Below are 27650 nucleotides of genomic sequence, written 5' to 3'. Positions count from 1 at the left end.
CAGAATACGGGGAAGGAGAGGACAGGGGAGACTACTTCTTCCACAACCAGTTTAGAACATAACTCCAAAATATTGCATAGGAGGCAGGTTAGGGACACAAAAGGAAAGGCTATATTCCTAAACTTGGGGTAGGGAGTGGGAAGAAGTGAGTGGCAAACAAGGTCCCATTCTATACAAGAGAAGCATTCTCTCTGGGTTGGAGCTCTCTCTCTCTGTAGTGAAAGTGATAGTAAAGTTTATTAGGAAAGGAATACACTTTCAAAAGACTGAAAGTGAGTCATCTCTAGGGTGAGAAGACAGGCAGCTTCTGAACCACTTCCTACTGAGGAGAGGATCCTAAGACAAATTGAAGGCAGTGTCTACCATCTTCTCATGATGGAAATGAAAGTGGGGAGACAGTACCTTTTCCCTGGAACCAACCACAGCTTGGCCATGACGTTCCTGCCCAGAACTCTCCAGGAAGGGCTGCAAAGACACAGAGCAAGCAGAAAGAAGTCCAGTGTGTGATGGTGAGTGTCCAAGGACTACAGAATCAAGAGCACAGGAGGACAGGCCCTGTAGCAGCATCACCAGCTCAGGAGTTCTAAGCAAACTATTGTTGTGACAGCATCTTGGCTGGTATCTTGGTCATTCTTCTGCTGAAATGAAGTACTTGATACTGGGTAATTTATAAAAAATAGAAGTTTATTGCTCAGAGTTCTGGAGACTAGAAAGTCTAAGATTAACATGCTGACAATTTCAGTGTCTGGTGAGGACCCTATCTTGCTTTTAAGAGGGCACCTTGCAGCTTCAGCCTCCAGGGAAGATGAACACTGTGTTCACATGTGGGAGGGATACAGGGGTAGAAAGGGAGCCTAGCTAGTTACCTCCAGTCCTTTTATAAGGTTTTGAACCCCATTCATAAGAGCTCCACCCTCACAACTTAATCTCCTAGAGGCCTCCCTCTCATTGACAAGTTTCAAAATGAATTTTTAAAGTTTTTTTATTTTATCATTTTTACATTTACTCACATGTGTATCAAATGAATTTTGGAGTAGACACAAACATTCAAACCACAGCAGTTGGGGCTTTCCTTCTTTGGGTACTGTTTAAGCCTGGTTCCCAGTCTTTCCATCAATTTTATAAATTATCTAATGCCTTCCAATTAAATTTTCTACTTAATCAGAGTCCATGTATATTGCTTTCAACCCAGAGTTGTTTTGCTTTGTGCTTGTGTGTTTTTGTTTTGTTTTTGAGACAGGGTCTCACTGTTTTGTCCAGGCTGGCCTCAAACTTTTGATCCACCTGCCTCAGCCTCCCATGTAGCTAGGATTAGAGGTATATGTTACCACACACTGCAAAACAAGAGTTTTGATTTATACAAAGCCTGTATAATTCTCTGGCACAGTCCCTAAATGTCATCCAATTACTAATTTATAAATTAACCAGAACAAGAGCCAGATGTAGTGGTACATACCTGTGATCCCAACTACTTGGGAAGGAGGTAATAGGATAGAGGTCTGATCCCAGTCCCACATGGGAAAAAACACAAGATCCTATCAAAAACAAACTAAGGACCGGATGTGGTGGTACACACCTATAATCCCAGTTACTTAGGAAGTGGAGATGGAGATTGGGAGGATTATGGTTTGAGGCCAGCCTGGGCAAAAAAGTTAGCAAGACCCCATCTCAAAAAACAAGCCAGACATGATGACATGTGCCTTAGTCCCAGCTATGCAGGAAGCATTGGTAGGAGGGTTGTGGTCTGAGGCCAGCCTCAGGCAAAAATGTAAGACCCTATCCGAAAAATAATTAAAGCAAAAAAGGACTGGGGCCATGGCTCAAGTGGTAGGGTGCCTGCCTAGCAGGAGTGTAGCTCAGAGTTCAATCCCCAGTACTGTCAAAAAAAGAGTTAACCTGAGCAGAGACTAGGACAGAGCCCTAAAGCAGACCACTAAAGACTTCATCTTCCCTCATTTATATTTCTCAAGCCTTTGGAAGTCATATTTGTTTAACGCATTGGAAATGACTTTGACTAACGTATTATGATGCATACAACTTTAATGACACATGATATTTCTAAGTATCACAACCATTCACATATTTATTGACAGCTTATTATTGTCTAAGCATTATACTAAGCTCTGGAGATTGGTAGAAAACAAAATAGATCTGGTTTCTGTCTAATAGGAGAGACAGAAGTTAAATAAGGAATAAGTGATTACAAAATGCAGTAAATGCTATGAAGGAAAGTTATTTTTTCCATGAGGGAGAACAACAGGGCTATCTAATTTGTTGGAGGTTTCAAAAGAAATGAGACCTGAAGTATAAGGGGTGTTGCAGGGAGGAGAAAAGGAATCTAAAGAGGAGGGCATATGCAAAATAGAAACACCACTGCTGACAGAGCCTGAAACCGTCCCTCTACCAAACAGAGACAGAGACAAGCAACCTTTCAGGTACATAGTTGAGCTGAAAAGAAAGAGCAAAACTAAAGTAGATATTTAAATCAAACTGATCATGTGGGCAGTACCTTTGTTTGGCCTGCTTTTGGTAACAAATGATGTGGGAGTAAGAGACAAGACTTTGAGTCCATGTTCTCTCTCTCTTTCTCTCTCTGTCTCTCTCTCTCTCTCTCTCCTCCCTCTCTCTCCCTGTGGTTCTAGTGGAGGGTGGAGACAGACTGCCTCCCCTGATGAATTTATATTCCTTGCAATGTCTGGGTAACCCCACACTTCAAAATTAGCATAAGTGGCCCTTGGCTAATATGAACCTTAGGGTGCCTGGAAGAAACTGACAGATCATTCTTAAGAGATGTTTCCTTAAGTCAAATCACATGGAAATTGCACTTTAAAAGCCCCACCATATCTGAACACACAATCCAAAATGGCAAAACACACAAGAAAGCAATGCCCCATAAAAAGAATATGCAAAAGCAATATGGATTTTCCCTCTAAAAATTTCAAGTCACTGAACAACTGGCTAGGATTTAAAGTGTATGTGATAGATTGGATTCCTGACTCTAATACTTAATCGTTCTCAGCAACCCCAGCCTTGCCATGGCCTTGTTGTATGCAGGGTGTACTTTTGCAGTCCTGAATTTTGATGCAGGATCTCAGGTTCCTTACTCTGGACAGTTGACATGGGAAGGAAGTGACCTTGGATCATTCCTAGACTAAGTCTTAAGAAGCCTCAAGCATGTCTGTCTGTCCTTTCTGCTTCTGTAGTTATCATAAGGAAATGTTCCTCTGGGTGCCTGCTTCTCTTTCAGCCAGGACTCTGAGTGAACACTCTGGAAGCAGAGCAGCCCAGCTGACCACAGATCTGCAAAGAGAAGCAGAGCCAAGCCACAGTGTTTAGCAGAAGTCCCCAGCTGAGCCTCACAGTTCATTACAGCTGCTCTAGTCAGTCAGTCAACGGCTTAAAGAAAAGTGGGTTCTGTTTTAGGTTACTGAGTTTGGGGATATGTCACACAATATTATTATGGAAATAGCCATATTATAATATGATATATGATTCATATTATGAATCATAATATGATGAAAAATAAGCATGTTTAAAATGATCAGGAAAAAAACTAAAACAAATTAAAAAATGAGGAAAAATTATTAAGGAAAAAGGACCATACATTTTAGAAAGAGAACTATATTAAGGATAGAGAAATTTTTAGAAGTCACTGAGACTTCTTGACTCACAAGGGATTAACTACTATAAAAACTTCTCTCCCATCACAAACAACTAGGAAACCAGGCAAAATATATAATCAAGTCCTTTTAGACATCGAACAATAAGCAGTGAGGGATTCTGATCCCTGAGAGAAAAGAAATGAAATGTGAGGAAACAGATTCAAGGCTACAGAGCAGGGAAGGGGAACCCAGACAGAAACCAATGGCTTTACTGAACTCCAGGGAAAGGGCTCAGAATTCAGGAAGGCAAAATAGTTAGACTTTCTGGGGCAGATTACCAAGGTAGAAGGTAGATGGACCTACACACACACACAGACAGAGAGAGAGAGAGAGAGAGAGAGAGAGAGAGAGAACTCTGGAGACCTTCAGAAGGGTTCCCTGAGTGCCTGGACACCATTGGTTCAGGCCTATAATCCTAGCTACTTGAGAAGCTAAGATCCAAGCCATCCCAGGCAAATAGTTCTTGAGATTCCACCTCCAAAATAACCAGAGAAAAATGGACTGGAGGTGTGGCTCAAGCAGTAGAGCGCCTGCTTGGCAAGTGTGAAACTCTTGAGTTCAAACCCCAGTCCCACAAAATAAGAAGGAGAAGGAGAAGGAAAAGGAGAAAGGTTCCTTGACTGATTAGCTAAATAATGACCACTACTCATGTGAGGTGAAATTCCATGAATAGAGGGTAAGACTGACTAGAAAACCACAAGCTGAACAAATTCTGAAGCTCCATGGAGCAAGGAACAGTTCCCATTCTCAGCTTCTAGAGTGAGAGTCCACACTAAAACAGCTCCGCTCTAACAAAACCTGAAAGGAATCCTCAAGAATCTGTAACGTCTCAAGTAACTTAACTGCATGGTAGAATAATTCCAACCATTTTTAAAGGACTACAACAAATCCAGAACCCAAAAATTACAATCTACAATGACCAACGCTCAATAAAAATCACCAGGCATGCAAAGAAGCTGGAAAAAAGTAACCCATAACCAGGAGAAACTTTAATCAATAAAAACAGACCCCAAAGTAATAGAAATGATGGACTTGCCAGAAAAATGAATTGTAAAAGTTATTTGTAGGGCTGGGGGTGTGGCTTAGTGGTAGTGTTACTGGAACCCATGAGGCTCCAGGGAGGAGATCTCCAAAAGGTGAGAAGCCTGTACTGGCCCTTGGTTACCAAGTTTGCGATGTTGTCACAAAAAAAAAAAGAATTTTAGAACCCATTGAGGTAGAGGCCAAGAGAGTTTATTAATTAATTAAACAAAGAAAGAATAGTACACAACCCAGGCATGGGTGTGGGCACATCTGACAACAGGTGCAACAAGTGCTCTAACATCAGGGTATTTATAGTGAAAAAGTGGGCTGAGGATTTGGCTTAAATTCACCTTAGGATGAATGTTTTCCTTTGTTTTGGACGCTTACTATATTTAAGCATTATTAATTGGGCCCATAGGTATCAAGGCTGGCTTGTTTATTAAATTTGAGTCACTATGACATAGATGTCTGAGCACCCTTTAAACAAAAGATGGGTTTTAACAGATGCTCCTTTTCAGACAGGTGTCCATCCTTAAGATAAATATTTTCCTTTGCAAATGTTTTTGTTGTCAAAGGAACTATTTTCTCAAATGTTTTGTTGATATTGATATTCTTGCCTAGTTCCCAGAGCATACTAATTATTTGAGCAAGCAGGCAAGGTCTGCTTTTTTTTTTTAACTATATATTGTAGCTTAGTGAGAGAGTGTGAAGGTAAAAGCAAAGAAACTAATGTCTGTGTGTGTGTTTTAATCAAGCTACTCATTAATGCAGTGTTTGAACAAAGAAATGGAAAAAAATTAATGCAGTGTTTGTCTCTGAATTCCTGGCCCCTTAACGTGCCATTTTCCTAACCTACTCTGCCTCAGTAGAGTGCTTGCCTAGCATGGAAGAGGCCTTGGGTTCAATCCCCAGCCCAGAAAAAAAGTTATTTTATAAAAATAAAATACACACTCTTAAGTATGTAGAAGAAAACATGGTCATGCTAAAGAAAAAATGGAAGATATTTTAAAAGACCAAAGTGGGTTTTGTAGAGAGATGAAAATGAAATATCAGAAAAAAAAATAATACACAGGATGAGATTTACATAATAGATACTATCATAAAATTATCAGTGAAGTAGAAAACACACCAACATAAACTTTCCAAACTGAATTGCAGAAAGGAAAACACTCAAAGAAACCTAGCACAGCATCAATGACCTATGGACAAATATCAAGTAGCCTAACAATGAATGAAATAATCCTAGAAAGGGGAAGCAGGGAGAGAAAGCAGGTAAAGTACTGAAAGAAAAATAATGACCAAAATATTTCAGATTTGATGAAAATCACAAACTCACAGAATCTCAGCTAGGAAGCACAATGAAATCCAAGCAGAATAAGTATAAAGAAAACCACACCAGGGTGGCTGGTGGAATGACTCAAGCACCAAGAGCACCTACCTAGTAAGCATAAGACACTGAGTTCAAACTCCAGTGCTACCCTAAAGAAAGAAAAGAAAATAGTAATAATAGTAATTTTAAAAGAAAACCACACCAGGCCACATGATAATCAAATAGTTGAACATCAGAGATGTTCAGAGAAAACCTTAAAAGCATCCAGAGAAAAAAGAAACATTGTGGGCTGGCAGAGTGGCTCAAATAGTAGAGTGCCTGCCTAGCAAGTGTGAGGTCCTGAGTTCAAATCCCAGTACCACCAAAATAATTTTTTAAAGAGTTTTATTGTACTGGAAGTGTGGCTCAAGTGGTAGAGCCCTGAGTTCAAACCCTAGTCTCACCAAAAAAATAAATAAATAAATACAAAAGAAACATTGCAAAACAGGCATGGTGGTGCATGCCTGTAATCCTAGTGCTCAGGAGCCCAAGGTAGGAAGATGGTGAATTTGAGACTAATCTGGGCTATAGAGCAAGTTTGAGGTCAGTCTGAGCTATATAAGCCCAGACTTATATAGCTTATAAGACCCGCTGTAAAAAGAAGGAAGGGAAGGAGAGAGGGAGAGAAGAAAAGAAGGAAGGAGGGAGGGAAGGAAACATATAGAAAGGAACAAAGATAAGAATGAAAGAAGATTTCTCATCAAAAACTAATCAAGCCAAAGCAAAATGGGACTTTTTTTCTTTTTTGGCAGTACTGGGGTCTGAATTCAGAGTCTCATGCAGGCGTTCAACACCTTGATCCACTTCACCAACCCTGTTTTGTGTTGGTATTTTCAGGATAGGGTCTCGAAAACTATTTGCCCTGGCTGGCTTTGAACCTTGATCTTCCTGATCTCTGCCTCCCAAGTAGATAGGATTACAGGCATGAGCTACAGGCATCCACCACAGAGTCCTAAGACTTAATACCAACAAACATGATCCATAAAAGAGAAAATAGATGAATCAGACTTCCTCAAAATTAAAAATATGTGCTCTGTGAAAGATCCTAAGAGGATGAAAAGACATGCAGCAAAGAGAAAGAAAATATTTGCAAGCAGAGGACAAGTTTCTATAATATAAATGAACTCTCAAAACTCAACAGTAGAGCTGGCTGTAACAGTATGTGTCTATAATTCCAGACCTTGGGAAGCTGAGGTAGGAGAAGTTGAAGGCCAGCCTGGGCTACATAGTATGACTCTGTTTAGGAAAAAAAAAAAACTTAACATTAAAAAAAAAAAAGCAGATAATCTAACTAGAACACGAGCAAAAGACATTTCATTGAAGGAGACACACTGTTGAAAATACAACCAACATCATTAGTCATTAGGGAAATGCAAGCTAAAACCACAATGACATGTTGCTCACACACCTATCAGAGCAGCTAAAATGAAAATGGTGTCAATACCACATGCAGAGAAATTAGATCACACAACATTGCTGGTAGGAATGTAAAATTGTACATCTTCACTAGAAAATTGTTAGGTCGTTTCTTTAAAAGTAAACATACAGTCAGGCACCTGTGGTTCACACCTGTAATCCTAGTGAAGGTGAGATTGGGAGGATCATGGTTCATGGCCAGACGTGGCAAAAAATTTTTGAGACCCCCATCTCAATGGAAAAACCTGGGTATGCTGGCAAGCATCTGTCATCTCAGAGATAACAAGAATAATGAAATAAGAGGACAGCAGTTCAGGCCACCCTGGGCAAAAAAAAAGCAAGACCTACTGGGTGCCAGTGGCTCATGTCTATAATCCTAGCTACTTGGGAGGCTGAGATTATTGGGAGGATCAGCATTCTAAACCAGCCTGGGCAGATTGTTTGTGAGACCCTATCTCCAAAATAACCAGAGCAAAATAGACTAGAGATGTGGCTCAAGCAGCATAGTACCTGCTTTGCAAGAGCAAAACCCTGAGTTCAAACCCTAGTTCCATCAAAACTGAAAAGGAAGGAAGGAAGAGAAGAAGGAAGGAAGTAAGGGAGGGAGGAAGGAAGGAAGGGAGGGAGGAAGGAAATCTATTGGGTTTATTCTGTGAGGTACATAGTCTATGGATGAGGAAAATAAGTTTAGGAGAGGTTAAGTAACCAGCTGAAAGTCACACAGCCACCAACTAGCAAAGCTACAAAATGAATTTACTCATATGTTCAATCTTTTAAAGATTTAGTCAACAAATTGTTTCTGCCATCTACTCCATGCCAGGCTATATGCTGGGCCCAAAGACACAAAGAGGCAGGGGGACAGGGTCTGCAAGGTGTTCATGAGGAAATAGACCCATGATTCCTGAGCATAGTCATAGGCATAGTGCCAGTCCTCTCTAGTCCCCTCCCCTGGCTGTGCTGCCTCCAAGAGCTACAGAACCCAGAACCCGTGACAGCCCAGAGATGCTTCCTGAGGCCAGTGTTTTCCTTGGCCCCTGAGGTGAGAGACAGTGTGCCTAACAAGGTGGAAAACAAGACAGGGGCTGGGGGAGGTGAGGGGAGAACAGTGCTGACCCTCCTCCAGCAACTTGTCTGTCTATGGTGGAAACAGGGACAGAGGGGCTGCCCCTCCACCCACCCACCAGTCCATCCAAGCCATTGTTCCCTTGTTGTGACAGGGGGTTCTGCAGGGGCCGGGGGACTGACAGGGGCTTCCTCCCCAGCCTACAGTGCTTGGACAGCTGGAGGAAACAGACTGCCAGAGAGCCAGCTCTACACTCCAACAACAACAGGCTGCCTGCCCATTGGTGGCCCCGCTGGGGGGCCGTCCTGGAGCCAGAGAGGAGACCCCACTCCACCCTGCCACTGGCAAAACATGTTTTCTTGTTTTCTGAGGGGGAGGGGGAGGCAGGTACCCATCCTGAGCAAACACAGGAGCTGATAAGCGTGGACAGGCCTGGCTGCCAAGCTGCCAGCCAGGGCTGCTTGCAGGAGTAGAGCCAGGCTGACCCTGTCAGGCTTAGAGTCTGGGTGAGGGAACAGAAAGCTTCCGGCCACTCCAAAGAAAAAGCACCCAACCCAAGTCTTCCTCCTCTGAAAAGAGAAAGTTCCAGAAGTTGCCATCACCGGCCTCAGAAGCACAGCAGGCTAACCTTTGAGAGCTGGAGTGCTCTACTGGGTGCCTGCTTTGGACCAGTCTCTGTCACTCACTCACACACACACACACACACACACACACACACACACACACAAACACACACACACACAACCCTTACCAGCAACACTGGCCTTAGCCCTCCTAAAAGAACATTAAAGTTTAAGGATTGCTCTCCATCACCTTTTCAGATGAGGAAACTGAAGGTCAGAGAGCCTAGGTCACACAGCAGTAGGTGTCTTGCTGGGCTATAAATTCACAGCTGCAGTGCAGTATCATGGTGCATCCCTGTGTCCCAGTTAATTGGGAGGTAGAGGCAGGAGGATCACCAGTTTGAGACCAACCCTGGGCAAAGTTAGGAAGACATTTTCTCAAAAACAAACTTTTAAAAAATGAAATAAATCCACAGATGCCTGACTACCAAGTACCTGTTCTTTTCTTGTGTCCTGGCCAGTCCCACAGTCCTTCATCTTTGTAGAGCTCTTCAGTTATAAAGCACTTACCAGTCTACTGTATTGGTTCCTGGAGCTGCTGTGGGTGGTTATAGCCACTATCAACCTGCTATAACTACATCTCACTTTTTGTCAGGAAGCTCACCGCAGACTTGTTAGGTTAGTGTCTCACTTTTGGTTCCCCTTCAAAGGAGGAGGCAAATATGTGAATGCAAAGTAATCTGCTTGGGGGTTGATCCCAGAAAACTCCATAAATGGTCAGAGATAAGAAAGGGAGGAAACCAATATAGGGTGCAGTGAGGAGCAGACACTGCAGTGAGCAACAGGGGTTCAATCCCTCTGGGGACCTTGGGGAGACAGCAAAGAGCAGAACTGTTCCCCAGAGAAGCAATAACACTACAACATTATCCATACCCCACCATCAATGGTTGAGGGCTACTGGTGGCACATAAACTCTTCAAGCATCCACCCAGCTGCGTGAATGGCTGAGCATTCCTGCAGCCAGAGAACTTAATGTTCACATTATGTGCAGGAAGGATCAGTGCCAAGGAGATGGGAGTGGGGTACTGACAGCCTCTGTTACAGCTGGTAAAACAGAGAGCATCACCCCAATTATGTTCCCCCCTCTTCACCTCTAAGGGAGACAATGACCTCTCTCCAAGGGTAGCAGCCCCCCTGGCAACTCCACAGGCTCTGAAGCCCAGCAAGAGACCACAAGTCTTACCATCTTTGCCATGTCTGACCCTGTCCAGAGAGTCTGTGAACTTGGGTCTTCCTCTGACTTCCATTCCTATCATAACCTCCCCTTTGGAAAAACTGGGGCCATATTTATTTTTAATCCTTCTGGGGGAAGGTCTGACTATTACTATTCAGGAGGCATATAGTCAATCCCCAAAAACTCTTCACTGTGTCACACTCTCTAGGCCCAGGAGCTCTTGTGCAAACCAGCATCCTGGTGGCCTATGAGTTCAATGCCTACTGAGCTGGTCAGAGTACCAGGAGTGCTCAAATAAGGCTGTACCAGGCCTTCCACTGCACAGAGGAAGAAAATTTCTAACAGTCAAGTAAATTGTTCAACTTTAACATGGTAAGCCGTCTTTCCATTTCAGGTCTTTAGAAAAAAGGGAGTGCCCATTCCATCACTGGAAGTTTACAACAGACACCAGGCACGGTGCTCTGGTCTGCCTTTGTCCCACCATTTGCATGTGTGCAGAGGTATACCACAGTAGGAGAGGTTGGGATGGGTCTATTCCAGGTGTATCTTTAGAAAGAATGAGACTAAAATTCAGCCTCTTTTTATTATCACCATGCATAGCCACCCTAAAAAATAAAATGCACCCCAAGGTGGTCTACTCCCACCAACAGCCTAATGCACCAATACCCTACCATCCCATCCTGTAACCAGGGCAGACATAATGAGCCAGTCAGCTCTCTCTTCCACTGAAATAGGATGCTGCTTCAAGTTCATCTTCTGCATACTACTCTAAGCAGCCACACTCTGAACTGGCATCAGAACTGATCTCTGGCACCAAAGACCCTGGGGACCCAAGGGTATTGACCCAGGTCCTATTGAAGACATGTCCCACGGGGTCTCTCTGGGCTGAGGTCTAGTTAGGACTCTGTCCTCTCAAAATTAGTCCTGCTCCTCTTCTCATCTCTGTGTCTTCCCAATCCTTACTAACCTTACCTTACCATCCTCAGCTCTATTTTTGCTCCATTCTTATCCAACTCCACACCTGCTTCCTGCCCTGAAGGCCCTAATCTGAGAATCTAATCCATCAGGTTTGGCCTCCTGATGGTCTAACTCTAGGACAAACTCTTCCTGTGGTCTGACAGCTCAGCCCCTCAGGGAGCCCTGGAAGGTGACCTCTCAACTGTGCATTGTTATCCATCCAACCTTGAACCTGCTGAGAAATCCCCCACCTGAAGACCTGGCCTTTAGCAGACAGGTCTGAAGACAGGTCTAGGGTCTGTCCCTCCTCCACAGGAAAGTGAATTTCAAGTAGGCTGGTTCATCTTATTTTCTACTGCATCCCTGCACTGGTACCCAGAGCAGGGCCTGGAACATGGTTGGTATTCAACAGCTATCTACTGAATGAAAAGTAAATGATTTTTCCTCAGCCCACACTTTGGTCCCACAGGCTCAGATCCACCTGGGGCAGCCTCAATACTCAGAGACTCTGCCTCAGAACCTCAGCCTCAAAGCCCCCTCCTTCACCTCACAGAGGACCTCAAGCTCTTCTGTAGCTCCATGCTCTGTCCACCATTCCCTACTGTGCTCTCCAGCCTTCTCCCTGTGCCCTCACCAGTCCTCTTGTGCTCTGATCTCTGGGTCTGTCCCCACCTATCAAACCAAACAGCAGCTGCAGATATGGAAACACAGGAAGAAGAAGAACAGAGTCAGGACCCTGACATCAGACAGGCCCAACCAATCAAATGACTCTAGGCTAGTTATTTAACCTCCCAGATTCAGTGTCTTTTCATCAACAAAATGGCAAGTGTAATAATACCCATCTCAAGAGTTCTTATGAGGTTAAATAGGGAGATAAAATATGCCAGATGTATAGTGAGCACTCAGTAGGGTTTACCACTATTCATTCTAAGTTAAAAGGCTTTTACAATAATCCAGAGGAAAAATTACAGCCAACTCAGCCTCCCCCAAGACTTCCAATGTTCCCTAGGAAAAGGCAAAAAACAGGTTTGCACAGAACTTAGACTAAAAACCACATGTCTAACTTCCATTCATCATGCGCTGTGCTAATGACCCTAATTCTTTACCCTTCTGTACCCAAATTCTTTGTCATAGATGGTGCAGTTTTTCTCATGGGTCAGATTCCATATCCCCACTCCCTGGACCTGGGCTGGCCTTGCAGCCTTCTCTGCCCAACAAATGCAATAGAAGTAACTCTGTGCCAGGGCTAAGCCAAGGCCTCCAGAGGTCTTCCATGTTCTTATCTACTCTCTTGCACTTCCAACACAGGCCAAGATAATGGCCTGAAATGGTAATAGGATGGGAGACCTATAAGATAGAGTGGGGTTACACCATTATCCCAGCCAAAGCAACCTAGATCAGCCAACAACCCACCATTCCCAGACCTGTGATCCAAAAATCCCTACTGCCATATACCATTGAGGTTTTGTGGTTCTTATGCAGTACAAGATGACTGATATATTTCCCAGACAGCTATTGGACCCATTGTGTTCCAGCTTCTCTACCAGTGGCTGCCCAGATTCTACTTATACCACCTCCACCAACAGGAATCTGGTAACCTCCAGGGGCAGCCTATTTCAAAAATGTGTCCATATTTTGAGCTAAAATTTCTGTGTGTACTTGAACCCTGGGAACAAACTCCCAGATTCACATAAAAATAGTCCAATCTTTCTCCTAGGTCTATCTTAATGCCCATCTGAATAAACACCAAGCACTTCAAAGTCAGAAAGTCCATGGGCTCAAGCACAAGACCCTGAATTCAAACTCCAGTATCACCAAAGTCAGGAAATCCAAAATGAAAAGCTTTTTTCTCTGCACAAGACAAGAACCTCTCAGTGTTCTGAAGCCTCGCTCTTCCTCACCCCTATGTTGAAACAGCTGCCAATTGTGAAGGTTCGATTTCCTCAGGGTCAGACATGACTCTCCAGGGCTGGCTCCATGTCTCTGACCTGCATCCCTGCCAACATTCACACCTCTCTATTCCTTCCTCCACATCAACTGTGGTGCTCTGTCTACTCATCTTCCATTCAAACAATGTCATCTTCTCTGTTCCAGGAACTATACTAAGAATAAGGAGATTAATGTCAAGTCCCTACTCTCAAGGAATTCAGTTAGTGAAGAGGCTAGCCATTGTAGCACAGGGATCCAAGCCATGTTTAGGTAGCCTTTATTGAATGTCTGGTATGTACCAGGTACTTTACATGGTACAATATCTTTTTTTCAGGGGTGAGGGCAGTAGTGGAGCTTGAACTCAGGGCCTATACATTGAGCCACTCCACCAGCCCTTTTTTGTGATGGGTTTTTTCGAGATAGAGTCTCGAGAACTATTTGCTCTGGCTGGCTTCGAACTGCAATCCTTTTGATCTCTGCCTCTTGGTAGCTAGGGTTACAGGTGTGAGCCACCGGTGCCCGGTTTACATGATACAATATCTTAAACCTTACAACAGACTACTGAGTTTTATTGTACTCATTTCTTTTGCTTTTTGTTTTGTTTTGGTTTGGTTCATACTGGGGACCAAACCCAGAGCTTCACTCTACCACTGAGCTACATCCTCATCCATTTTTATACATGAGAAAATTGAGGTTCAAGCCTCTTGACCAAGCTATAGCTCATACATGGCAACATCTGGTCTCCAAACCCAGGCTCTTCCTGTGCACCAAATTGCCTCTCAGGTTGTTATTCTGACCCTCCCCTACTTTGAATTTAAGTGACTCCCACAGCCAATAAAATGAAGCCAATTCCTTTAGCATGGACTTTGGGGCCTCATCTGATGCTAGACCTATACCAGGCCAGCATGCCAGACTTTCTGTCCCTTGGCTTATTCTGCTCCCTTCCCTGGGATGTCCTCTCCTCCACACCTGTCTCTTCCTTAAGTCCTTGCTCAGGTGCACCTCCTCCAGGAGTCTTCTCTCTCCTAGGACTCTCTTGTGTCGCCACAGCATTCTGTCAAGCCCTCTGGTAGCCCAAGCAAGTCCCCTACATCAGACTTAGGGCTGTGTGGAGTCACAGAAAAAGTGTGACCCATCTCTGCCAGATGCATACCACCAAGGGCCTGCACTCTTACCTGTGGAACCAGACAACTTGGATTGGATTGCTGTCAGGAAGGTGGGCTGTGTAGATTTATTCAACCAATATTTCTTGAGCATCTATAGTGTGCTCAGTCAGGATCTTGGTTGTAAACAATGAGCAATTCAGACTAACCTAGGTGGAAAAAATATTGAAGGGAAATAGAGTATCAATGGGAAGACTTAAAGGGAGGCTCAGAGAACAGCCAGGCATCCAGAGAATTTGGCAGCAGGTGCTCCAGCCGAGGTGACATTGTGGGCAGAGACTGTGTAGAATGCCACAGTAGAGGGCCATCCCTGCCTATAGGCATGGTGTTCTGAAACCCCTCTGCTGCCCCCCCACCCGTATCTCTGTGTCTTTCCCCCTCATTTAAAGTCCTGATCCTAGGTCATGAGCCCTTAGTCAAGTAGCCAGAAGCACAGAGGAGGAAATATCTTGCTTCCTTTGCCCTCTGTCATGAGAAATGGAGCTCTGCTGCCCCCCAAGATTCATAGGAAATACCTTCCAAAAAAGGATAGGCCTTGGGGTATTGACCAACGTCAACAATAGCTCTTAGCACCAGCGCTTACATCTTGGAGGAGGGACTTAGAGATCACCTCACTCCCAAATGTTTTCAATGGAATGCTATGAGATCAGAAGTATGAGAAAGGTTCTATGGTAAAATAAGTAATTTAAGAAATGCTGGCAACCTTGGATTTCTTCATTTAAGGACCTCTCAGAGCCTCTCATATGAAATGTAAATGTGACCATCCAGGGGTAGATGAAATTATCAGCTTTTCCCTGGCTTGCCTGACCACACAGCCCTTTTCCTGGGGAATGTTCTAATTGGACTAATATTCAAAGAAACCAAACTTACCCACCCCACTCATTTTCAGACTGGAAACTGAGGGACTTTCCTGGTCTCTTGTCAGGCCAGGACTTAGGGAAGGCACCAGGTCCCAGGAGGAGGCAGCAAAGATGGAGACAAAGACCTTGGCTTAGGGAACTGCTCAGACCCTCTCCAGCCTGGCTCTGCCTGTGCATTCTGTCTCCCAACATGAGCTCACCCTCCAGGTGCAGCTGAACAATGTACCCTCACTGTGCCTCCAGGTCTCACTTCCACCCTAAGAAAACTCCTTCCAGGGAATAGGGGACAGCATCATGAGCAGCACTGGGCAACCAGACCAGTTCCCCAGCTGCACCAGCAGGCAGGAGGAAGGAGCAAGACACTCAACAATTCACAGGGTGAAGCAGGGATGTTGAAGTTTAGTCCTGGTTCTGCCATACAGCTGTGTGACCTTGGGTGAGGGTAGTTAATTCTCTGGGCCTTAGTTTCTTCTTAGTTGGAAAAAAATTGATCGGTTGAGACATTTTAAATGAAAGTATCCAGTAGTGTGTAAAGATTTTTTTTTCTTTTTCTTTTCTTTGTGTGTATGATACTGGAGATTGAACTCAGGGCCTCGCACTTGGTAGGCAGTTGCTCTACCACTTGAGCCACTCTACCAGCACCTTTTACTTTTAGTTTGTTTTTCAGATAGGACCTTGAACTTTTGTCCAGGATGTCCTCAGACTGAAATCCTCCTGTCTCTACCTACTGAGCAGCTGGGATTATGGATATGCACCACTACACATGGCCAGGTGTGAAGCATTCTTCAGATGTGAAGATTCACTGTTATATCAGACATCAAATAAGAAACATCTCTCCTCCGCCCCTCTCCCAGTTTGAACTTAGGGCCTCACACTTGCTAGGCAGGTGCTCTTACCTGTGAGCCACCTTGCCAATCCAAAACATCTCTTTTATCTAATGACAGACCCTGAAAAAGGATTTGTCAGATGGGGCTCAGCAACTCCAGGGGGACTGCTCCTGAAGGAGGTGTCTTCTTCTATTTGGTTAGGTTTGTCAGGTCCATGACCTGCTGAAAACAGAGACAGAACACCAGAACACCAAAGTACTCATTCCAGAAATACAATATTGACTGAGTGCTGCTAATGCATCAGACCTATGCTTATAGTCACAAACACACACACGTGCGCGCACATGCACACACACACACACACACACACACACACACACACACCACCATCACCACCGCCATCTTGCACCTTTGTCTCTATGACCTTGCTCTGATGGTCCAGGCTACCTAGGATATACTACCCTAACTTCGCCTGGTCAATTTTAATTCTTCCTTCAAAATTTCAATGATGTGTACCTTTCTCCAGGCTAAGTCAGGTGCCTCTTTTGACTCTACAGATCTTCATCACGGATCCTCCTGTCCTACAGTGACTTGTCTGTACACCTATCTCCTCCAATAGATTGTGAGCCATCCTGCCAGCCCAAAAGTCTGTAAGCCTTGCCTGGCACATGCAGGTTGAGTGAATGAATGTGTAACCTCATCTCATCTCTCTTACCTCATGTCAACCCCTAAAGAAAGATTCCACATTTTCACCTCTCCCCCAAAGAAAACATCTGAGCACTTAAAAGTTTGTGAGGACAGAGGAGTTGCACACCCCATAGCAAGACCCCCAAATACTCATCAGACAAGTTTATTCCCCAGCCTCTGTCCTACCACCTAGTCCTTGGTGGTCAGCAGAATGATGCCCCCATCCCAAGATGCCTGTGTCCTAACCCCAAAAACCTATGAATATGTTAGGTTACATGGCAAAAGGGAATTAAGGTTGCTATTCAGCTGGCACCAAAATAAGACTATCCTGAATTATCAAGGGAGTAGATTATTTACTTACTTACTTACCTACTTATTTTGGCAGTACTAGTGTTTGAACTCAGGCCTTGCACTTGCTAGGCAGGAACTCTACTCCTTGAGCCATGCCTCCAACCCCAGGGAGTCATTAAAAGTCATTTAAAGGAAGTCAGAAGTGGAGGTCAGAGTTATGATAGGAGAACTTGATCTAGTTTTAAAGACAGAGGAAAGGAGTCAGTGCTGAGGAATTCAGGTGACCTCTAGAAGCTAAAGACAAGGAGATAGATCTCCTCTAGAGATCCAGAAAGGAACACAACCCAGTTGATAACTTGGTTTTAGCCTGCTGATATTCATTTCAGACTTATGACTGCCAGAAGTGTAAGATAATAAACTCGTGTAGTTTTAGTTTAGTTGTAAGTTTATGGCAATTTTGTCTTAGCAGCAATATGGAACTAATACATCCTCCTTGCCTTTGCCCCATACCCTACCTATACTGTCCTGCCTCAAGCAATTCAGCTCTGGCCCAATTCTTGCACATCTCAGCCAAACAAAATCCCTGCAGATGCCCAAACCTAGCCTTAAATAAAGGCAGCAGTTCAGCCTTGTTACTCAAGAATATACCCCTTGACAAGAGGGTTAGACTCTAGCAACTAGTCAAAGTATCCCTTCCAATAGGTTGTTATCTGTTCTCCCTGAAGGAACTACTGGTAAGTGAAATTTTCTCTACCCTACCACTAGCAAAATGATAACTAGCTAAATCTGGGAGTGCTCCCAAAGACTTAGTGAAGTAAGTACTAATGTCTGCTTTTACAGTGGAGGCAACTGAGACACAAATTCAAGTAACTTGCACACAGTCACACAGCTAAGACTGTAATTCAGGCAGACTGCAGAGTCTGGGTTCTTTACAGAGTGTACCATCTCCATCATATGAGTAAGTGAGGAAACATGGATGCACATGTGGACATATGTCTATAAGTTAGGATACTGAGAAACACAGTCATTAAGTCAGGTACCTGCCTTAGTCCAGTCATAACTTATCCCTCAACAGTGCAGGGCTCAGAAAGCATCCTCTGCAGAGTTCTGCGAGCAGAGGGAAAGGAAATCCAAATCAGGAAGGTCGGGTCAGAGAAAGCTGTCTGAAGAGGAGGCACTAGGTGAGCTGAGTTCTTGAGGGTATGTTGGCCATTGAGTGAAAGGTGTCAAAGGCATTGGGTCAAAATAAGCCTGACAGTTGAAAGAGAAATACAGAGACAGGACAAAGACACTAAGAGACAGAATAACACTGACTGCCAATTGTAAAGGCAGAAAGTCATGGAAAAAAAGGCAGAAAACAGCTGAGTGTGTCATGACTGGCTGCTCCCAGCCCAGCCTCCCTCCAGTCCTGGGACAGAAAATAGCCTGGCTGACCCACAGTGTACAAAGCATTTCCTGTGAAGCCCTGGGGACCCTTGAGCTGTACTTTCTCAGGGGTGGGGCTGGCTGGGGGTGGGTAGTGAGGGCAGAGGAGGAGGGGACAAGCAGTCCTGGGTCTGAATAAAGTCTCCAGTGCAAGAGTGACTGACGGGGCCCATTCCTGTGGGTGTGCCGCACCTGTTTGTGTTCATGTGGATGACTGTACCTACGTGTGTGTGCATAGATAATCCTGGCTTCTATGTGTCTCTTCATGGGAATGGAGGATGGTGGACACACAGCTGGTCACGCTGGCCACCTCCCTGTTGTAGGTCCCAGGGCAAAGGGCAGCTCTGAGAGCCTTCTGGAGGTCACAAACATCTCCTTTGGGAAACCTCTAGCTTTGGTTTCCTGGAGCAGCTTCCAGTTGACTTCCCCTGCCTGTTCCTCAGGGACACCACCTCTGTGCATGCCCTGCATGGGTCAATGACATGGTCCCAGTTTTGCTGGGGACTGAGTGATCCAGCCAGAACTTTCTCTAAGGGTCTTTCCCAGGAAATAGGAGGAGGGACTTGGGGACAGTTAGGCCTGGCTCCCAGAACTCAGGTCATCTGACTGGGGACGATATCATCTCTCAGGAGGATCCCAAACATCCTCAAGTGACTTCTCTATGACATAGCCTAGCTCTTTCTCCTGCCCCCTTGTTGAGCCCCTGTCCCCATCTGCAAAACAACTTTTTCAGATTTTCTTTAAACCTGCTCTCTATACCCTACCTCTAAGCAATTTATTAGACCACCCTCTAGCCCTGTTAGATTTTTTTTTTTTAATCATTCCAACATAGGGAAATACCTTGGATTTAGAACAAGAATTTTTCCTCTCTGATGGACCTGCTGTCAGGGGCATCCTAGGGGTGCTGAGTGGTAGGATCCTTTCAGGAGAGAAGCTAGGCTTTCAGTGGGGACGTGCCCATTGAAGGGTCATCCAGGTGAAATACTGATTTTCAAGACACTCAAAATATATACTGTTGCACTCCTGGTAAGAGTGAGGTCCTGTCCACATTTCAGCCAGGATGACCTCTTCCTAGCCTGTTGTCTTATGCCCTGACACATGTTACCACCAGCCAGAATTTTTTTCCTTTTTTTCCTTCCTTTCTTCTTTCTTTCCTTCCTTCCTTCCTTTGTTTCTTTCTTCTCTCTCCCTCCCTCCCTCCCTTCCTTTCTCTTTTTTTCCCCTTCATTCCTCTATTCCTTTCATTGTTATTTTGGTCTTTTAGTTTTTTGAGTCAGGGTCTCACTATATACCCCAGGTTAGCCTGGAGCTCACTATGTAACCCAAGCTGGTCTCAAATTCTCAATCCTCCTATCTCAGCCCCTGGGTGCTGGGATGACCATGCATGGCCAGCCAGGGTCTTTAATTCCACATCACTGGACCACATGGAGCTCCTTGTCAAAGACCACAGAAGAGCTGCAGGGCTGAAGGAACACCTTCAAGTCTTTACCTGACCAAATGGTGGCAGAGTCCTGGCTCCCAAGCAGCTACATAGGTTACAGATGATCATTCCCACCTTCCCAAAAGGATACCAATGAACCCTCAGAAGAAGGATAAAGAACTAGCATTTGTTGTACACCTGCCATGTGTCTCTTTTAATCAACACAATAATCCTAAAAGGGAACTGCAATTCTGGTGAAGGTTTCTAGATGAGGTTAAATCAGGATTCACAGTCAGGTGATATCTGATGGGTTGGAGGACAACATCCCTCCTTTCAGCATCATTAATAAGAGGAGGCTCCAACATGGCAGGAGTATGCAGAAGACAGGCTCCTGGAGAAGGAAAGGCAACAGCAAAGTGAGATTTCCCAGCCCAAGCCCCCGGAGCTGGGTCAGACTTTAGGATGAGAGAGGAGGGGCTGCTGGCAGAAGCCAAACATGGCTTCCTTCTGGCTGTTTGTGAGAGAAGCTCACAAAGCACACTGCTTTGGAACCTTATGACAAAGCACGATCTGGGTTTGGTGAGAGAAATTCCCCCAGTTCTTCATAGAACTCCAAGAGCAATAAAGGCTGACAGAAACATGAGGCCACCCAGCTGTCTACTGGGTTGAGGTCCCTGGGATAGCACTGGATGTGCAATGAGGACTTTCAAGGGCTTTGTAGCCCCTCTGTGGCTTGTAGGATAGGTCCAATCATGAAACAGCAAGCAATGAACATGTGGAAATACACTGGCTCTGAGTGGGTGGGCATCTGGAGTCCAATAGATATGGTGCTATGAGACAGAAGAAAAAGGGGGGTGTTCAGGTCAGTGTAATTTCATTTGGAGCCACAGGTTGGTAAGGCCAGGGAAATACCACATCTCTTGTACTTTTAGATATGAGGAATGGCTGAAGAGGAAATGGTGGAACCAGTTCCAGCCCTCCAGTTCTCTGGCTGTAGGCTGTACAGCTACATCTTTCTAATACACCAGCCTACCCTTAGTGCCCACTTCCAGGCCCAAAGATTAGGAATCCTTATAGCTATCCTCACCTTGGTTCCATCTCTAGGGCCAGTGCACTTCTGCTGAGAAATCACCTTAGTGGAGAGAGCTAAATTCACCACTGAAAACCCCTGCCCTGCCCAAGAGGCACTGTAGCACTGAATTCCCTATAATGTCATCTAAGGAACCATGTGCCTTCTCAAGGAACTGTGGCCATTCCTTATCAAGGGACACAGTTCTTGCTTAACCAAGAACTTCTTTTTCCTAGCCATTATTTATTAATCTGGGGACAGGGCCTGGGCCAGTATGTCTCTTCCTTGGGAGTTTTGAATTAAGAAACCATGGATCAAAGCCAACCCTCTTCTGTGACATTTAAGACTTGTCTTCTTTCTGCCTGAACAAGTGTAAATTGCACTTTGGTCACTTGTCTAAGACCGAGTCCAGCCCCTACATGCCCCTTTGCATCCTCCCTAAGATAGGAAGGACTATAAGTAGCAGCTCCAGGGAAAGAAAACCCTGGAGGGGGGAACACCAGTTGGGTTGTCCCTTGGGCTTCTCCCAACAATGGCATGGGCAGCAACATTGTTTGTTTCTGGAATCAAGACCCCTCCCCGGATACCGCCACCCCTCAGCTGGCAGTCAAGTGAGGCAGAGGCAAGAATGGGTGGTAGGGGCACTTGCTAGTGTCTTTGGAAACCTTCCAATGCCTGGGAACCACCTCTTTGACCCAACTTTATGTGGGCAGAAGGTGCAGAGGAAAAAGGTCAGATGGGGGTGGGTGGTAAGAGAACAGCCTGTTCTGTACTAGGAAGGAAGAGAGTGACCCTAGGCTTGAATGTAGAAAAAGGTACCAACAGAAGCAAGATGGAGACTGGGTTCCTACTTGGGCTCCCCGTGTGGCCTTACAGCAGCCATTTTCTTTCTCTTTTCTTGCCTCATAGCCCCCAGCTGTGAAAGAGGCAATAGAAGCAGAACATGCCCTGAGGTAGAGACCCTAATTGGTCCCAAGTATAAAGACAAGATAGCCTTATGTGTCATCCCAGACAGCTCCCAATCTTGACACTTACCCAATGTCTGAACTCTAACTGCTGTGACTATCTGTAAACCTAACTAAGGTGGGCAAGCCTAGGAGCCTAAGTCTGTCCAATACTAATGGCCTCATTGTAAGGCATGCTAGGACTTCACTGTTGGCACAGTTGACTGGAAAGGGTAGGAAGGTGGGACTTGGGAAGGAGTAGGAGCTGCTGCAAAGGCAGGACCCAGCATCTAGTGAAGTCTTCAGGCCAACCTGATGTTCAGAGCAGACAGATTTCAGAATTGGTTTGAGGAAACCTGAGTGATCAGAGCTAGGAACCCAGACCACAGCTTAGGAGCACAAAAGCCCAGTCCAGCTCCTGCAGGGGGAAGGGGTAGAGGACACTGACAAGGTTAGTCAGTATCAGGAAGTAAAGCAGGATTTATAAACTGTATAAATTCTGGGCACTGTGGCTCACACCTGTAATCCTAGCTACTCAGGAGGCACAGATCAGGAAGATCGAGGCTCAAAGCCAGCCTGGGCAAATAGTTCACAAGACCCTATCTTGAAAAAACCCTTCAAAAAAAAAGGGCTGGTGGAGTGGCTCAAGCTGTAAGCCCTGAGTTCAAACCCCAGTACAACAAAAACAATAACAACAAAAAACTGTCTAAACTAGGAAAGTGCCCCTGAGGTTACCCAGCTAAGGCCCAGGACTCACGTACACCAGGCTGCTGGCAACTAGGCTAATTCCGGAGCCCAACAGCCTGCTGAGGCCCAAGGGCCAGGCCTGCTTAGAGTATCCATGCTAAGGGCCAATATCTACAACCAAGTGAGCTGAGAAAGGAAAAACCAAGTCACTCCCCATCACATAGAAAGAGTGTCTATGCTTTCTCTACACAAGTTAGGATGGGAGCCAAAGGGAAGAGCGTAGAGAGTGAACTTCGGGATAAAGGGTCTCATAATGGTTATGGCTTTCCCAGGCCTAAACAGTCACAATTCACACCTGTATGGGGATCATGGCACAAGGCAAATAGTAGGTAAGGACTGGAAATGACCTGTCCCTGGCACACAGGTGGCTTTCCCAGTTCCAACTTCTGAAGTCTCTGCCTTTGAGTGTCAGAACAAGTGTCCTCTGGATGAACCCCACCAAGGGAACAGAGCACCAGCATGCAAAGACAACGTCCTGGAGAAATTCCCAGTGAATAGGGCATCATGGACCCAGCCCTCAGCCCCCCAAGCCCTCATCCTCACTTATGTATTTCCCCCTGAATATCAGATACTACGATTACACACAGTCTCTAGCCCAGTATTATCTAATAGGACATTCCATGATGATAGAATGTTCTGTCTTTCTGTCCACTACCACAGTCATTAGGCACATGCAGCTGCTGAGCACTTAAAAGTGGCTGTGAGGAACTGCATTATTCTTTTCAGTTCATTTCACTTATAATAGTGACATGTGACTATGGTTACATACTGAACATAACCACCAGGCTCTTCCATGAAATGGGGCAGTACAATCCTGTGAAGTCCAAATGCTTAACTTTATCTGTGACCAGAACCATCAGAAAGGGCTCTTTGTCCAGAGCAAAGCTGAAGTCACAGAGACAAGAGGAAGAGAACAAGAGAAAAACATATCCAGGCGATGGATATATGCATTCCCTTATTTCATCAGCACAGAAACCCTGCAAAGTAAGTATGATTAAAACTTGTAAGGTGCCACCTTACAACTGAAGAGACTGAGACTCAAAGAAGTCAAGTAACTCGCCCAGTCACATTGTTAGTTAGGGCCATCATCAAGATTTGAACCCGAATGTCTGACTACAAAGTGCAGAGCTATCAGACAGCTGAGGGGAAAAAAAAAAAGTGACCTCCTCTTCCTAGCACTGACAGGTTACAAAACTGATCAGGGCAGAACCATGGGCTGCCAGACAGTTCTCTAACTCAGCCTCTCCTGAGCTAGGTCTGCCCTGCTGCAACCACATTATTTGGCTTGAAGTGAACTTCTAGAAAACCAAACATGCCCAGATTCACACATAAGGCCAAAGGCACATGGCCAAAGAAAAATGATCCACTACTGTGCTGTCCATTAGTGCAGATAATTAACAGTTGATTTGATATTCTTGGCATAAGGAAGGTAAAATGATGCTTTGTTTGGGCTGACATTAAAATACCTCTTCATAGGCTTGCAAATACTGATTTGCTCACTCACTGGAGGACCAGAGTGAGAGGTCAGAAGTGAGCTAGAAAGGAAGATGAGGGTGGAGAAGAAGCTAACATTTCTTAGGCATCTAGTAAGTACTGGGTACCAAGCTAAAATCCACAGGCTATCTCAAGTAATGGCCATTCCTATGAGCTATGACTGTCCTCATTTTACAGAGAGGCACTGAAGCTCAGAGGGGTGAGGTGACTTGCCCAAAGTCACACAGTTGATAGCAGTAGAGGAGGACTTCAAAACCTGACTGCAAGCCCATTCTATATCACACTAGCTCTTGGCAGATATCTAGAAAACCCACCAATGCTAATGAAACCTGCTGGTGCTACTACAGTACTGACCTGCCTTTCCACCTGTGTCTAGCCCAAGTTCAGGCTCCCATGAGCAGGAGAGGACCCCAGCCCCCAGCCCTATTGTGCAAGCTATGACAATGAGGAGCAGGCGTCCCCTTTCTTACCCACCACTTTCCTCCCCACCCCGTAGGGTGCTGCCAGTCCTGCACAATAGCACATTCTGTGTCCAAGAGCCTCTGCTGGCGGCTCCCAGCCTTTTGCAGTCTGTGTAGACAATGGCAGGGCCCAAAAGGCCTGATAGCCGGTGACAAATGTATGTGAATGACCAGCTCACAGGAAGTGGCCTTCAATAGTCCGATAGCTTCCTGTATCCTGACATTGTGAAGGCCCACTTCCTGTGCTGTCTCCGAAAATATAGCCTGGCAAAGAGGGGGGCAGGGGCAGAGACAGGGTTTCCCCATCTCCCCCAGGTCCAGGCTCACCTACAGTATCCAACTCTGTCCCTTAAGGATGCCACCAGTCTCACCTGACTTCTGATTCAAGGGTGAATTCTCTGCTGGCCTCTGACCAGTCCTTCTACTTCTTGGCCAAACTCTACCAGAACCCAGTCAGAACAAAATGACCTATTTTTACAGATTTAACAGCTTTCCTCAGTTTCATCTGCCACACCCCCATCTTTCCAGGATCTCAGGCCTTCTGCTGGGAAAGGCTTTCTCATGTCCATGTCTCATGCTGTGTACCTCTGCTGCACTCTAAGTACATTTCCTGGTGTCCATTTGGTCACAATGCTTGGAATGATAACCTTCAATAGGCTTACAAAGGCTTATTAAGTCACCCTTCAATTTTATCTTCCCAGAGGACATAATACAATTCCTTCAACTTCCTCCATGTTGCAAAAAGCAAAGTGAAGTTGGGGAAGCTGGGAGGCCTCCTTTATCTCCCGGTACCAGTTGGGTTGGGGAGAAGGCTTTCCTAGGTTGTGTTTTCCCCACTGCACCTGGCCTTTCAGCAGAAGTTGGTCCAAAAGTTCAGGAAGGGTGGCTGGGGCAAGAACAGGAGCAGATGTCTTCTGTGGAGCCAGGTACTATGCTGAAAGCTTTCCCCTCAATACTTGGTGGAGTAGGTAATAATCCCCATATTAAAGATGAGGACACAAAGAAGTTAAGTCACTTGGTATAGGGTCGCACAGCTAATGAGAGGCAGAGCCACACAACCCACAGCTGAATAAGAGGTAGCCCAACTACCCACAGTCTGCTTGGCGCTGAGGGTACCATTTTCCCCCTCTGCTCACAGTCTTAGGACCTCCACCCCATGTCCCAGATGTCCCAACTTTCCTGACACTGGAGAAACACTCTGGGGAGGGGGGGGCAGGTGGCAGCTCTGGGTCCTGCTGGCAACCTATCTGTAGGAGCATTGTTTTCCACTTTCAACAAAGCAGGCACTGAATCAGCCTCAGGCCATTGTGGAAACCAGGGTCAGGTAGGAGGGGGACAGGTCAAGAGGTGACAACCCATTCAATCCCTCAAGGCCATTGGAACCTGAGCTGCTGGGAAGCCAGTCAGGAGCCCCAGACCCAAGTGTGCAGGATGGGTGAACAAAGAAGTCTCTGGAAACAGAAGGAGGAGGGGAGAAGGCCCTCAAGGCCTTCACAACTTTCCCACCCTCCACCTTTTGCTTTGTAAGGAAAGGAAAGGCAAAGAGCACAGTGAAGTTGGAAAGACAGCCAGCCTCACTGCAGGCAGAAAAGAAACCCAAAGCAGCAGACCTGGGCTTTCCTCCCACACACCTCCTCAATGTGTCATTTAAACAGTTACTTAGCTTCTGTGCTTCAGTTTACTCACAGACTACAACTCTGTCATGCAGGGCTCTCAAAAGACTAAACAAGAGTGAAGCGTCCAGACCAAAGCTTGCCTGAAGGAGCTCAGTGAGAGTAGTTTTTCTTCTCTTCTTTTTTGGGATCTGTCTGCTTCAGCTTCCTTAGTTGGACAAGATCCACAGAAAGAAGAAACCTCTACAATACCGAGACTCATGGGAATGGCTGAGCACAAGGTAGTGGTTGACCAGACCAAAAGCATCCACCTTAGCAGGTAGTTTAAAACTGCTTTTACTAAAAAGGAAAAGCTCCTCACCTGGGCCCACAAGATAACAAAACAGAAGAAAAGCCTGGCATCCTGCCTTCATTTTGCCTCTGCCTCCTTTGTCTTAAAACTTTGGATCAGACTCCTGCTTAGCTCTGCACATAGGAGTATTAACTCAAGGAGTGTCTACCTAAACACTGGTAACACCTAACCTATCACACTTACCTTCAAAGCTGAGAGCACAAAGATTAGTAACTGAAGTATCTGTTGGCTTTTACAATGTCCTGTTTCAGATCTCTAAAAGGATGCCTGAAAGTCTCATCATTGTCCTAAACCTTGGATTCAGGAACAGCAGAGCTCTGAAGACAGATCATCCATGACAGATGGATCATCCACCCATGCATCAATCACCCTGAACCAGACTGTCCCCTAAGCACTCCCCTCAGGCGCAAAGGACTTCTTCAGGCTACCTTGCAGAATGAGAACAGATATAATGATCAAACACACCACACTTTGACCAAGACTGCGTAACTATGCGTACCACTTGCCCCTGCCCCAATTCTATTTAAACAGACTCTAAAGACAGACTTGGGGTGACTAAACCCCTTTATTTGTTCTTACTGACGTGGCCATTTTCCAATAAATCTCTCTCTGCCCTTTACCGCTACTTGTCTCTTTAACTGCCATATTGGGACAGGGAGCCCAGTCAAGTCTGCTGGGATTATTGGATCTGGGGCTTTAGTCCTTAAACTCCAGTAACTCATCCTGCCTGTCCCTCCAGTGCTGGCTCTGGGACCCTGGGGGACTAGAGGCCACAAGAGACCCAGGACTGCTAACCCCAGGGGGAGACAATGCCCCTCCCAAAAAAACAAAACCTCTAAATCACCTAATTGGGCGATTTAGAATGTTAGAGAGGTGGGCTCCAGGGGGAGGCAAGGTACTCACTTGTCATTCTGACTCCCAGTGTGCTTCTGAGTCACTTCCCCATCCTGCTCTCAGCTCTTGTTAGAAAACACATGAGCAAAGTCTTTAGTAAAATGTCAGCCTGAACCAACCCAATCGGACAGGTGAATCTTCTGGAAAAATAATAGAAGTGATGTTTCAACTCCCAGTCGTTTCTACC

This window comes from Castor canadensis, chromosome 7 (assembly GCF_047511655.1).
Source record: "Castor canadensis chromosome 7, mCasCan1.hap1v2, whole genome shotgun sequence".
Classification (NCBI taxonomy): Eukaryota; Metazoa; Chordata; class Mammalia; order Rodentia; family Castoridae; genus Castor; species Castor canadensis.
This window is presented reverse-complemented; position numbering follows the sequence as displayed.